Raw genomic sequence first — 11,896 nt, forward strand, 5'->3', positions numbered from 1 at the left:
ACCAACGCCCTGCGCTCCCTGCAGGGCTTCCCCTCCTGCGGCCAACCCGTGGGGAGACGGCGAATGGGGCAGTTCTGGCACTGGGGAAAGAACTGCAATGCTGGGGAAAAAACGCCAAACTCTGGCCTCAGATATCCCCAAAGTCCAACTTGGAATCCCACCAAATTCATTCACCCTGAACACCCCAAAGCTTCCCTTTCTATGACAAGCCCATGGTAAGACAGAAATGCTGGGTGAAATCCTGGAATTCTCATGGAAAAAACCCAAAATCCTGAGGAAAAAAAACAAACCCAACCAGGATTCCCCCCAAAATCCCATCAAGAATCCCTGAAATTGAGTTGGAAACACCCCTAAATCCAACCAGGAACGCCCCAAAGCTTCCCCTTCTATGACAAGTCCATGGTGAGACCCAAATCCTTGGGAAAATCCTGACATTTTGGGAAAAAATCCTGAAATTCTGGGAGAAATCCTGAATTCCCGGGGGAAAAACTCAAAATGCAGCCTCAAATATCGCCAAAATCAAACCAGGAACCGCCCCAAAGCTTCCCCTTCTACCAAATGTCCATGGTAAGAGACAAATCAGAGTAGAAGTCCTGGGATTTTGGGAACAATCCTGAAATTCTGGGAAAAACTCCAAAATCCTTGGGAAAAAACCCAAATCCAGCCTCAGTTATCCCTAAAATTCACCCTAACGCCCCCACCCGCCAAAGCTTCCCCTTCCAGGACAAACCAGTGGTAATAGCAGAATCTTCAGGCAAATACCCAAATTTTGGGAAAAATCCTGTAATTCTGGGACAAAAGCACAAAATTCAATTGGGAACCCACCCAAAATCCGTCCAGGAGCCCCCAAGAATTCACCCTGAATCTCCTAAACCTTCCCCTTCTACCCCACAGTGAGACCCAAATTCAGGGAAAAATCCACAGATTCTTGAAAAAACAGGAAATCTTGGGAAAAAGCCTGAAATCTGGGGAAGAAACGGAAATCTCACCAGAAATCCACCCCCCAATCCCCTGGGAATGACCCCAAATCCCTGCTGGAACCTCCCCAATTCCTCTGAATTACCCCAAAATCCTGCTGAAATTCCCTGAATTCCTTCTAGGACTTGCCAAAATCCCTCAAAAACGTCCCTGATTGCTTCTGGAACTGCCCCAGATCCATTCTGGAGCATCCCCAAATCCCTCCGAACTTCTGAAAATCCCTTGGAAGACCCCAAAATCCCTCTTGAAACTCTCCCAGATCCCCTCTGAATTCCCCCAGATCCCTCAGAAAGCCCCAGATCCCCTCTGGAGCCTCTTCCAGATCCCCCCAAAATCCTCGGGAACAACCCCAAACCCCCCGAGCCGTCCCCAGCTCCCCCCGGAGTGATCCCAAATCCCCCCGGAGCCAGCCCAGGTCCCCTCTGGAAGCTCCCCGAGTCCCTCGGGAAGCCGCAGATCCCCGGGAGCCGCCGGGCAGCGCCGGGAAAGCCCAAAGCCCCGCGGCAGTGCCGCATCCCGGCCGGAGCTGCCCCGGGAGCCCCGCGGGGCCGGGGCCGGGGCCGGGATGCGCCGTCCCAGCGGATCCAGCGCGCCCGGCCGGGCTCGGCCAGCGCGGCCCAGGGCAGGGAGCGCTGGTGGGGCGGGAGCGGGAGCGGAGCGCGAACGGGACCAGCGCAGAGCCAAGGGGGGAGAGGCCCCGGCCCCGCAGAGAGCGGGGCCGGAGCGCGGGGCCGGGCGGGGATGGCTCGGCGATTGTCCCGGGCGATTCGGGCACTCGCAGCGATCTCTGCGGGATTCTTGGGCTGCTCCTGGGAGGTTTGGCTGGGATTTTGAGGGAAGTTTTCGTGGGGATTTTTTGGGTGGATTTCCTCGCACTTCGGGTGGGATGTGATAGGACTTGGGGGCATTTTTTGGGGAATTTGAGAGCGGTTTGGTGGGATTTCGGCGCGGATTTTTTGAGTGTATTTGGTGTGGATTTTGCGGGGGTTTAGGGAAATTTTGGTCGGATATTTTGGGTGATTTGGTGGGATTTTTTGTGTGGATTTTGTGTGATTGGGGGATTTTTGGCTGCATTTTTGTACAAATTTTTCTCTGTGGATTCTGTGGGATTTTCATGGGGATTTAGTGGGACTTTTTGTGGGATTTTTGTGTGGCATTTAAGGGGATTTTGGGGGCGATTTTTATGGGGATTTTGAGGGATTTCTGTGAGCCTTGGGGTGATTTTTTGTGGATTTTTTTGGGTGAGTTTTGTGGGCTTGTGGGTGGAATTTTTGTGGAGATTTACCTGGGATTTTGTGTGGTTTTTCTGGCATTTTCAAGGAATCTACAGTGGAATTTTTGTGGGAATTTTATGGTATTTTTGGTGGGATTTTTTGTGAGGATTTTGAGTCGATTTCTATTGGATTTTGGGGAGTTTTGGGGGATTTTTTAGGAAGATTTTAGTTGGGTTTTGGGTGTTTTGGGGGGGATTTTTATGGGATTTTGATGATATTTTTGTGAGGACTTTTGGTGATATTTTTGTGAGGGTGAGTGGTGCCTTTGGTTCCAACCAACTTTCCTCCCCGAGCCAACGTTACCCACTCCCTCACACGTCCCCCCCATGCCTTCCCACTGCCTTGTCCTGTCTGGGCTTCCACAGCCCCTCATCCCTTCGTGGCCCCGTCCCCTCAGGGTCTCCCCCAGCCTGGCCAACCTGCCCCATCAAGAGGCACCTGGGAGCCCTCAGCATTCCAGGCAGCAACACACGGGCAGGAGGACACGGATGGCGCTTCCTGCCTGGGACAGGGCTTGTGGCCATCTCCAGGCACCGCTCTTACAGAGATCCCCACAGCTCCAGCCCCTGCCCATCTGCTCTGTGGGCAGCACAAAGGCTTCAGCAGAACCACCAAAGGCCAAGGGGCTTCTGGCCATTTTCCCTGCAACCCTGCATGCCTGGGCAGCTTGCTGAGCCCAGGAACCCTTTTCTCCCTCTTCCCCTAGGCCCTGCAGAGCCTGGGCAGCAAAAGAAAGATCCTGGGAGTCTGTCTATTACAACACATCCTATATTTCTATGCTAAAGAAAAACAAAAAGAAGAAAAGAACAATCCTAAAGAAACGAAACATTCCTGCTGGCTCGAGTGGCCCCAGCAGACAGAGCCTCTGGGATCAGCTCTCTGCAGAGCTGCAGCAGCGCAGCCAGCCGAGCCCCGACAGACGAGGCCGTCTCCTCCATGCCCTGCAGAGCCGATCATGCAGGCTGTGGAAGCGGGAATATCGAGCTCTCTCTATTCCCTGGAGGACAGACAATGTTTGAACTGCCAGGCTCGCAACGGCGACACTGATGTCATTGGCCGTGTCTTCTAGGGCTGAAAGAGAGAGGAACAGCGCCATGGTCAGTTCCCGCATCTGAGGGGACCCGAGGAGATCCCTGTGCCAGGGCCATCCCAGCCGGCTCTGGCTATGGCCAGCAGGGAGCAGGGACCAGCTGGATCAGCCCAAAGCTGCTAGCCACGAATCCCCCAGGTGCCCTGAAAGCTCTGTGTGCTCTGTCCACGCTGCCCCTGGTCTGCACAGGGAGCAGAGCCCTCCACAGCCGGGGCAGGGCTCGCAGCTCCCCCGCCAGCCCTCGCGTGCAGCCCGCTGCCCTCACTCACCCTCACAGATGAGCTGGAGCTCTTCCTTCCTCCCCCTCAGGTACCGCCCGGCCGTCCCTGGGAACACAGAGCCTGTCAGGCCCAGCGGCACAGCTCCCTGCCAGCGGCGCCGCCAGCCCTGTGCCCACACGCCCTCCTGGCCCGGCTCGTGGCTCACCCATGAACCTGACGGCCGCCTCTCGCAGGGGCTCCTGTGGGCTCTGCAGGTAGGGCAGGGCCCGGCGCAGGTGCTCGGCCACGCTGCTGCTGTCCTCTGCCAGCTGGAGAGAGCGACAGGAGGGAAGGGTTGGCCCCGCAGCCCCCCGGGCCGGGGCTCCATGGGCACCCGGCTCGGGCCGCAGGAGCCTGGAGCAGAGCCCGCGCGGCCTCGGGCTGCAGCAGCGGGCAGGGGCACAGCTGCCAGCCCGCACACCGAGCACCGCGCTCAGGGGCTGCTCCAGGCTGGGGCTGCGGCTTCCCGGCCCTCCTTACCAGGATCTCAATGAACCTCCACAGTTTCTCCTTCTTTACAGGTTTTTCAAGATCTCTCCTGTTCAGGAATTTGGCCACACAAAGCAGGGTTTCCCAAGAAGCCTGGAGAGCAGTAGAGACACGGAAATGGCCCCACAGCCCAGGATCAGCATCCCTGTGCCAGGGCCAGGAGGAGGATGCAGCCTGCCAGGCGCCAGGGCAGGAGGCAGCCAAGCCCCCTCCCAGGGCGACAGCAGCAGCCCGTGAGTCCTCACCTCTGCCACACTCTGATTCTCATCATGGCAGTGGAAGAAGAGTGGGAGCAGGCTGTGACACACTTGTGTCATCAGGAGCTTTTTCTCTTCTTCCACTACAGTAGACAGCAAGGCTCGAAATACAAACATTGAGATCCACTGCACATGCCAGTCATCCTGTGTAACAGGAAGGAAACAAGACCTTGGCATCAGCTGATTCTGGCCCACCTTGGCGCAGGCCTGCATCTCCACAGGGCACCAAGTGTCTGGGCAGCAGCCAGTGGCCGTGGCTGAGGGCACAGAGCCTTACGTGTTCAAAGAGTGGCAGGAGCACCTTAGCCAGCTGCAGGGCGATGGGGCTGGGTATTGGGGTGTCATTATCCAAGAACAAATCACTAAGTAGAACAATGCTCATCCTGACCACATCACTATCATTTTCCTGCAGGAGCTCCCCGAGGCTTTCGGTCAGGCTCCGCATTCTTTTGGCCTGTGCGGAACAAAAGTGTGTGAAAGGCCACCCTGCTGCCACAGGGCCCAGAGGCCAAAGGCCTGTCCCGCAGCCCTCGGGCAGCTGAAGTGGGAGGCAGGAGAGCTGGGAGCGGCTGACCCAGTGCCTGAAGACCAGCAACTGTGTTCCCCAGCACCACGCTGCCTGCACGGCTTCAGCTGCTGCCCCCTCCTTACCAGCGAGGGATTATCCCTGACCAAGAGGAGGGCTCTCAGAACCTGGCGGCGCATCTCCGTGTGCTCACTCAGCAAGTGCCTCGACAAGAGATCCATGATGCTGTCACTGCATGCACTCAAGTCCAGGCAATGCAGGACCTGAAAGGCACAGGGCAGTGACAGGGGACCCGGCCGGCAGGAGCCCAGAACCGCACAGGGCGGGGACCAGGCAGCAGCGCAGGGCGTGGGCACCATCCCAGGCAGCTGCGGCTACGAGAGGGCAGAGAGCTGGGAGGCAGCGCCGGCCTTCAGACTCACCTCCACAAGGAATGCCAGGGCAGGGAAGTGCCAGTATGGCATCTCTTTGCGGAGCAACTGAAGGAGATAGTCTAAGATGCTTTTACACTCATCGATGGATTCTTTGCCCATCTCCCTGGAAGGCAGAAAATGGCACTAAGATGTGGCAGCAGCTCTCTGGCCTCAGAGAGAAACAAACAACTTTCCCAGGCATCGCCTGAGAAAGTCTGAGAAGATCAGAGGAAAGAATGAAAAAACATTCTTATCTTAACATGCTGCACCTGGCATTGTGAACATTCGGAATATGTTACAGAGATTTGTCTACCAAAATGTGCTTTCTTAAGTAACTAATGGTATAGTGTTTAGACTAGAAAACACATTAAATCAACCTATATCATAACTATCTATAAGAACAATGGGTTTCTTAATAATAATTATTATTGATCGGACCTCTGAAATACATGGAGTCAGTGATAATTACTGGCCGGGGGCCCGCTCCTACGACACTAAGACCCTGAGTCGGGGGGGGAAGCCCCTCCCAGGACAGACTGATGCAGTTCTTGTCTTTACCCCCCACCCTGCAGGGGGACCTGGGCCCTTTGAGATGTGGCTGCTGCTGGGCACCCTCCTCTCCCAGCCTTTCCCAGTCTGCTTGGCTGTCCCTCGTCCCTCTGGCCCATGGCCATGGGGACTGAGTGGGATATCCCAGCCACAGAGCACAAATTCCGGGAGCAATGGGGAGAAGGGGGTCTCACCTGGCCAGCAGACCCACGGCATAAATGTGGGTGTCAGCACAGAGCAGCGTGTCCCAGCCACGCTTGCGCTCCATTGACAACACCACATCCTCATAGTCCATTTGGCACAGCAGGGACTTCAGGGTCCTCACTGCAAACCTGAGTGCAGAGCAAAGCCCGGGTCACACTGGGAGCACTGGCTCCTGCCCTGGCCATGTGGCAGGGACAGAAGGATTGGGATAGAGCACCTGTTGGGGCTGCTGGCAAGGCCATGTTCTTCCTGGCATCCCTTCCAGAAGGTATCCACCTCCTCTGGCATCTCTTTGGTGCTGAAGAACACTTGGAAGAGCAGATGCACAAATAACTGCGGGAAATGCTCATCCACTATATCTGGGACACAGCGCTCCTGAAGGATCTTCCACATCACCACAGTTGCCTGCAAAGGACAAAGCCCCCCGAGGCAGCGTTCAGTGCCAAGGTGTCCGTGTGACAGGGCCCGAGCGTGGCAGGGAGAGGCCCAGAGAGCCACAGGGGGAGCAGCGGGCCTGGTGGCCCTGCAGCTGTCCCTAGGCCAGCTTTCAGGCCAGTGCCTGAGGCAGGGAGATGCAGTGGGGAAAGGAGGATGGAGAGCTGCTGGACAGGTGGCCTTGGGGCCAGCAAAGTCCACTGGCAGAAACTCACAGCCAGGGCAAAGACAGTCATTCTGTTCCCATCGCAGGTGCTCATGCTGTGCTCTGGCCAGCTCCCCAGCACATCCAGGAGTATCTGCTGTGCCAGCTCTGCAGTCCAGGGTGTGCACATGATGGTCTTCCACATGGCCATGGCAGCTCTGCGGGGTTAGAGCTCTGTCTCAGGGCATCTCAGACACAGCACCGTGGCCTGGGCATCTCTAGAGGCCCGGGTTGACTGCCGGCTCTGCCTTTGCCCACTGCCCCTCTCCAGCAGCAGCCAGGCAGCCCAGCCCTGTGGGGACAGGCCCCTGTGGGACAACGAGGGAGCATGGCAGCAGGCTTGGGGCTGACATGCCAGGGCCTGGAAAGGGAGCAGCCAGAGGGCCCTGGGACTCTCTGTTGGTCAGAAACCTGGCCCAGGCTGTACAGGGCGATGGGTTGGGGTGAGCCCTGAGCCCTCTGGGCAGATGGGCCCCATACCTGTCACAGGATGGGGCCACACGCAGGAGTGTCATTACTGCCTCATTTGGCTGCGCTTCTGTGAGATACAGCAGGGCGTTGTCCAGCCTGTGCTCAGCAGAATCATTGGCCATGAGCCACTGGTGGATGTATCTCACCATGCCGGGCACCTGGAGAAGGCACAGGGAGACTTGGAAAGCTGCCAGAGGGATCAGCGTTCCCAGGGTCCCCAGAGAAGTGCTTCCCTTCCCGCCGCACTGCGATGGCCTCAAAGGCTCACAGGGGCCAGCACTAGTGGCTTGGAAAGCCATGTGACTCATGGGGCAATTGAAGCCTGGCCACATCTGCTTACTTGCTCTGCTCTGGGAACACCACTCTGCACAAGCAAATCCAGCAGGGCGGCACTGGTCTCATGTCCGAGGAGCTCTGAGTATGCTCTGAGCCCAGGGCTCATGACACTGGTCTCTTCCTGCCGAATTCTCTTGATGAATTTGCAAACAAGCTGTAGGAGAAGAGCAAGAAGCCATGGGGTGCTGCAGGTGTGCTGCTGGGCTGAGCAGTGACAGCAGGCCCAGCCCAGGTGGGGATGGCTGCAGGTACCTGTGCTGTTCTGTGGAAGCGGCCATGGGCGGGTTCCTGCTCTTGTGTCTGGTCCAGGGCTGCATCTGGGAAAGAGCGAGCGCAGCCCGAGCTGAGGGGCTGCCGGAGAGGCCGGAGAACACAGCCCAGCCCTGCGCTGCCCAGGCAGGGACAGCCCCGCAACGGCCCAGAGCATGGAGCACGGCTGTGGGGTGTCTGCCCGGCCCCTATTCCATCCTGACCATGGGCATGGCCCCAGGGGATGGGATGGCATGGCATGGCATGGCATGTCATGGCATGGCATGGCATGGCATGGCATGGCATGGCATGGGGCCAAGCTGGCTGCAGGCACCAGCCCTGTGGCCCAGCTCTGCCACTCACCCTTCTGCCATGGCTGGAACTGCTCCAGCTCTTCAGGCTGCTGTGCTGGGGCAGTTCCAGGGCCTTCTTTCTCCTCCTTCCCCCAGGCCAGCTTGGGCACGCTCGCAGGTCTGTGCTCTACGACACTGCCTGGATTCATGGCTGCTTGCAGAAGGTGAAAAGGAAAAGGTCCAAGTCAGCAAGTGCTGCAGTCGTGCCTTGAGGGCACCTGCAAGTGTGAAGACTTGGCAAGGCTACAGGACAGCAAGTCCTGCACTCTGCTCTTGGGGCTCCAGCCACAAGGACAGGAGACTCCTGTCAAGGACAGTGAAAAGCAAATGCCACAGTCTGCCCTCGAGGGCAGCTGCAGAAGATTTGCCTTGGGAAGGCCAGGGGTCACCAAGTGCTCTGCTCTGGCCACGAGCTCACCTGCAGGAGTAATACCTCGGGAAAGCTCTGGGTCAGCAAGGAACGAGTGGCTGTGCGAGGGCTCCTCACAGCACCGCTCTCTCGGGTCCTCTCTCGTCGTGTGCACCGAGCACTGTGGAGTGTAACTGTAACTTGTAACTGCCAACACCTCTGCCAGAGCGTGTCACCAAGGGCCCTTGGAATCCCTGTCCCGTTCCATTCCACGGTGACCATGCTGCACGGTGTCACCAAGGGCCCTTGGAATCCCTGTCCCGTTCCATTCCACGGTGACCATGCTGCACCCTGTCACCAAGGGCCCTTGCACGCACTGCCACCTGCCCTGGGGCCACCCCGTGCCCACCCAAAGTGGCCCAGGTTGGAAGGAATCCCTGGCCCCAAGTGTCTGAGACAGCCCGACGGGATCTTTAGGAATGACTCAGACCATCAGCCAACGCTGCCCTGCTCTGCAGGCTCAGGGCAGCAGAAGGAGCCCCCACGGGCTCTGCAGGAGCTGGCAGAGGCTGCCCAGCAGGGAGGCCATGGGGCACAGAGCCCCAAGGCTGCCCAGGGCCCCACGGCACAGGGGCCGTTCCCAGCCCCAATGCTCCTGTCCTGGCCTGGGCTGCACAGGGGCTGTGGCACCATGGCTGGGCCAGCACAGGGCCACAAAGGGGCCCCGCAGCCGCTGCCGGGGCTGGCAGCAAGTCCGGGCACAGACAAGGAATTGCTGAGCATGGCCTGCGCTGGCCAGGGCTGACTGTGCCAAAGGCAGAGCTCAGCTGCTCTTGATGCCTGCAGGAAAAGTCAAGAGGCCAAAGAGCCTCCATGGCTGTGCTGGGGACAGAGGCTGGAGGAGGGAAATGCAGGGAAGCTGTGGCATGGGGAGGACATGCAATTCCAGCAGACACCTCAGCCTGCAAGGTGCTCTGCTCTACCTCAGCTCCTCTCTTAGATATGCCAATCCCAGCTCAGCACCTCAGGGTACTGGGGCCCAACAAGTAGAACATGCCTGTTCATGGAAAGGGGAGCAGGTTTCAATATCTCTCTGTTCCATAACATACAAGCAAATCTTTATTATCTGGCTCACTGGAGAACTTTGAAGAAATGGTAATGTTTTCCCACCCAGAACAGCAATTTCCTGGCTCTACTGCTTTCTTCTACTGATGGCAGGAGAAGAAATACTCATCTTCCCCTCTACCTCTGCCACCAACATTCAGTATAATATTTCATGACGCGCTTCCTTTGGGTGTTTCCAGGACTCCTGGTTAAATGGCCCTATCTAAGGACATCTCTTCATTTAGAGCAGCTGCATGTATGTCCTTCCCATTGCTCCCAGATTTCCTCCTGCAGCTGTTCTCTGGTCATTCCAATGCATCTCCTTTAAATGGCTTCATGCTTTGAGCTTTTGGGAGTTTCCCAATTTTTCAGAAGTTTAAATAACTCCTTACTCAGCATCTTATTGTAAGTTTTACCTATCACCTCTTCTTATGCCTTTGTCTAAAATCCTGCCTTTATGGCAATGCCTTGTAGATTGTGGACATGTCAGATGCTGCTGGGATGTCACAAGGAGCAGAGGGAAGGGTTTTGCTTGATTCAATTTATCATATTCACATTTTTTGATGTTGGCCATGAAGAGAAAGTTTTCAGTACCCTCCTACCCCTGCCTCTGTGCGAACTGGCCAAGGAGAGACCGGGCGGGGGCGGCAAAAGTCTGCAGGCGGTGCCAAGGAATCTGATGGGGCAGGGCGGGGCGCTCCCAACCATGGCTGGGCGGGGGCCGCGACAGACAGGGGCAGGGGCAGGGGCAGGGGCAGGGGCAGGGCAGGGGCAGGGCAGGGGCGGGGAGAGAGGGGATGCGAGAGTGTGCGGCCGTGCGAGCGGGAGCGGCGGGGGCGGTGGGGAGCGGTGGTGTCTGAGGAGCCGGGCGTGTGTCCCTGTGTCTGTCTCTCTCTCGGTGTGAACGAGGCCCGAGGGCGGGCGGCTTCGTGCCGGCCCCGGGCGCCTCGGCACCGAGCCCCCGCGGCCCCCCAGGCTCCTTCCGAGCACCGAAGACCTCTGCGGGCCCTGAAGGAACCGGCCCCAAAGCGGCCGCCCGCTTGCCGGCGGTGCTGCCGGCGGCGGGGCGGGCCGGGCCGAGTCGCACCGGGGCCGGCGGCTGCGAGCTGATTTCCGCCGCACGGACGGGCTTCTCTTCCCCGCTGGCCCCGCTGACATTCTCTTCTGCGGGGCAGGGCTGTGTCGGCTCCCGGACGGGGGGCGGGGGGCACTGGGGACGCCGTTTCCACAGTTCTGCACCTCAGGAGACCCGAGCACAGGGCACGGGCTGCCCGTCGGCTCGCCTGCGGGTGCTCTGCATAATAAAGGAAACTGAACAAAATCTGCCAAGAAAATTTCTTTTTCGGCTAAGTTTCTCATACCAGGCAAATAGAAGAGCCATTCTTTCAAGAAAGGAGAAAATGGGGGGGAATAAAACCCTAAAGACAAACTGAATAAAACCCCAAACCAAAAAAATCTCAAAACAAAACACAAAACCCAAAGGAAAAAAACCCAAAAAATCCAAAACAAAACCAGAAAACCCAAAACAAAAGCCCTGCACCTCACCTGCCCTCCAAAAAACCACCCCAAAAAACGAAATACAACCCAGAAAAATACAAAAATATGTGTTGGTCTTGAAAGTGGGCGGTTTATGGGCTGGGATGGGGCTGCTAGAGCTGTCCGGCTCTGGGCTGTAAGGAGGCTGTGAGCTTCCCCTGGCTCCAGGGCCGCCGGTGCTGGGTCGGCACCCTTGCGGCAAGCGTTGTCAGGGGGCAGCAGGTCTACTCTTGCTCCAGGCAAGCCTGGGGCAATCAGGTCTACCCGTCTCCGGAGCCATCAGGTCTACCAGGATCTGGGGACTCCCGGCTCTTGGCGGTGCCCGTGCCACGGGCAGTGACGGGTGACACCAGGTCATCCCCAACTCCGCGCCGGCCCAGGGTTATCAGGTCTACCCAGCTCCAGGGTCACCTGCTTCGTGGCAGGACCTTCATGGCCAGGGTCAACAGGTCTACCCCGATGCTGAGTGACCGTAAGGTGTTGTGGCCAGGACAACAGGTCTACCCTGGCTCCGGGGCTGCTGGGTTCATTGCAGTGCCCTGGATGTGAGCGGTGGCGGGGGACAAAAGGTCTACCCTGGCTCCGGGCCGGCCCGGGGCCATCAGGACTACCCCTCTCCACGGCCGCCGTGCTCGTGGTTGCGCTCAAGCTGCGGGTGGGATTGACAGCTAGCAGAACAGAATGGTTGGAAAAAGATCTGCCACCACCAGACACCAGACCACACCCAACAGGGTCACCCACCTCCTCTTGTCTATGGACGGTAATTAGGGGACAAGAAGACTTAAAACTAATTTTAAAAAACTTGCTAGAAGCTGATA

The sequence above is a fragment of the Lonchura striata genome, unplaced genomic scaffold (genome assembly GCF_046129695.1).
Source record: "Lonchura striata isolate bLonStr1 unplaced genomic scaffold, bLonStr1.mat Scaffold_82, whole genome shotgun sequence".
Classification (NCBI taxonomy): Eukaryota; Metazoa; Chordata; class Aves; order Passeriformes; family Estrildidae; genus Lonchura; species Lonchura striata.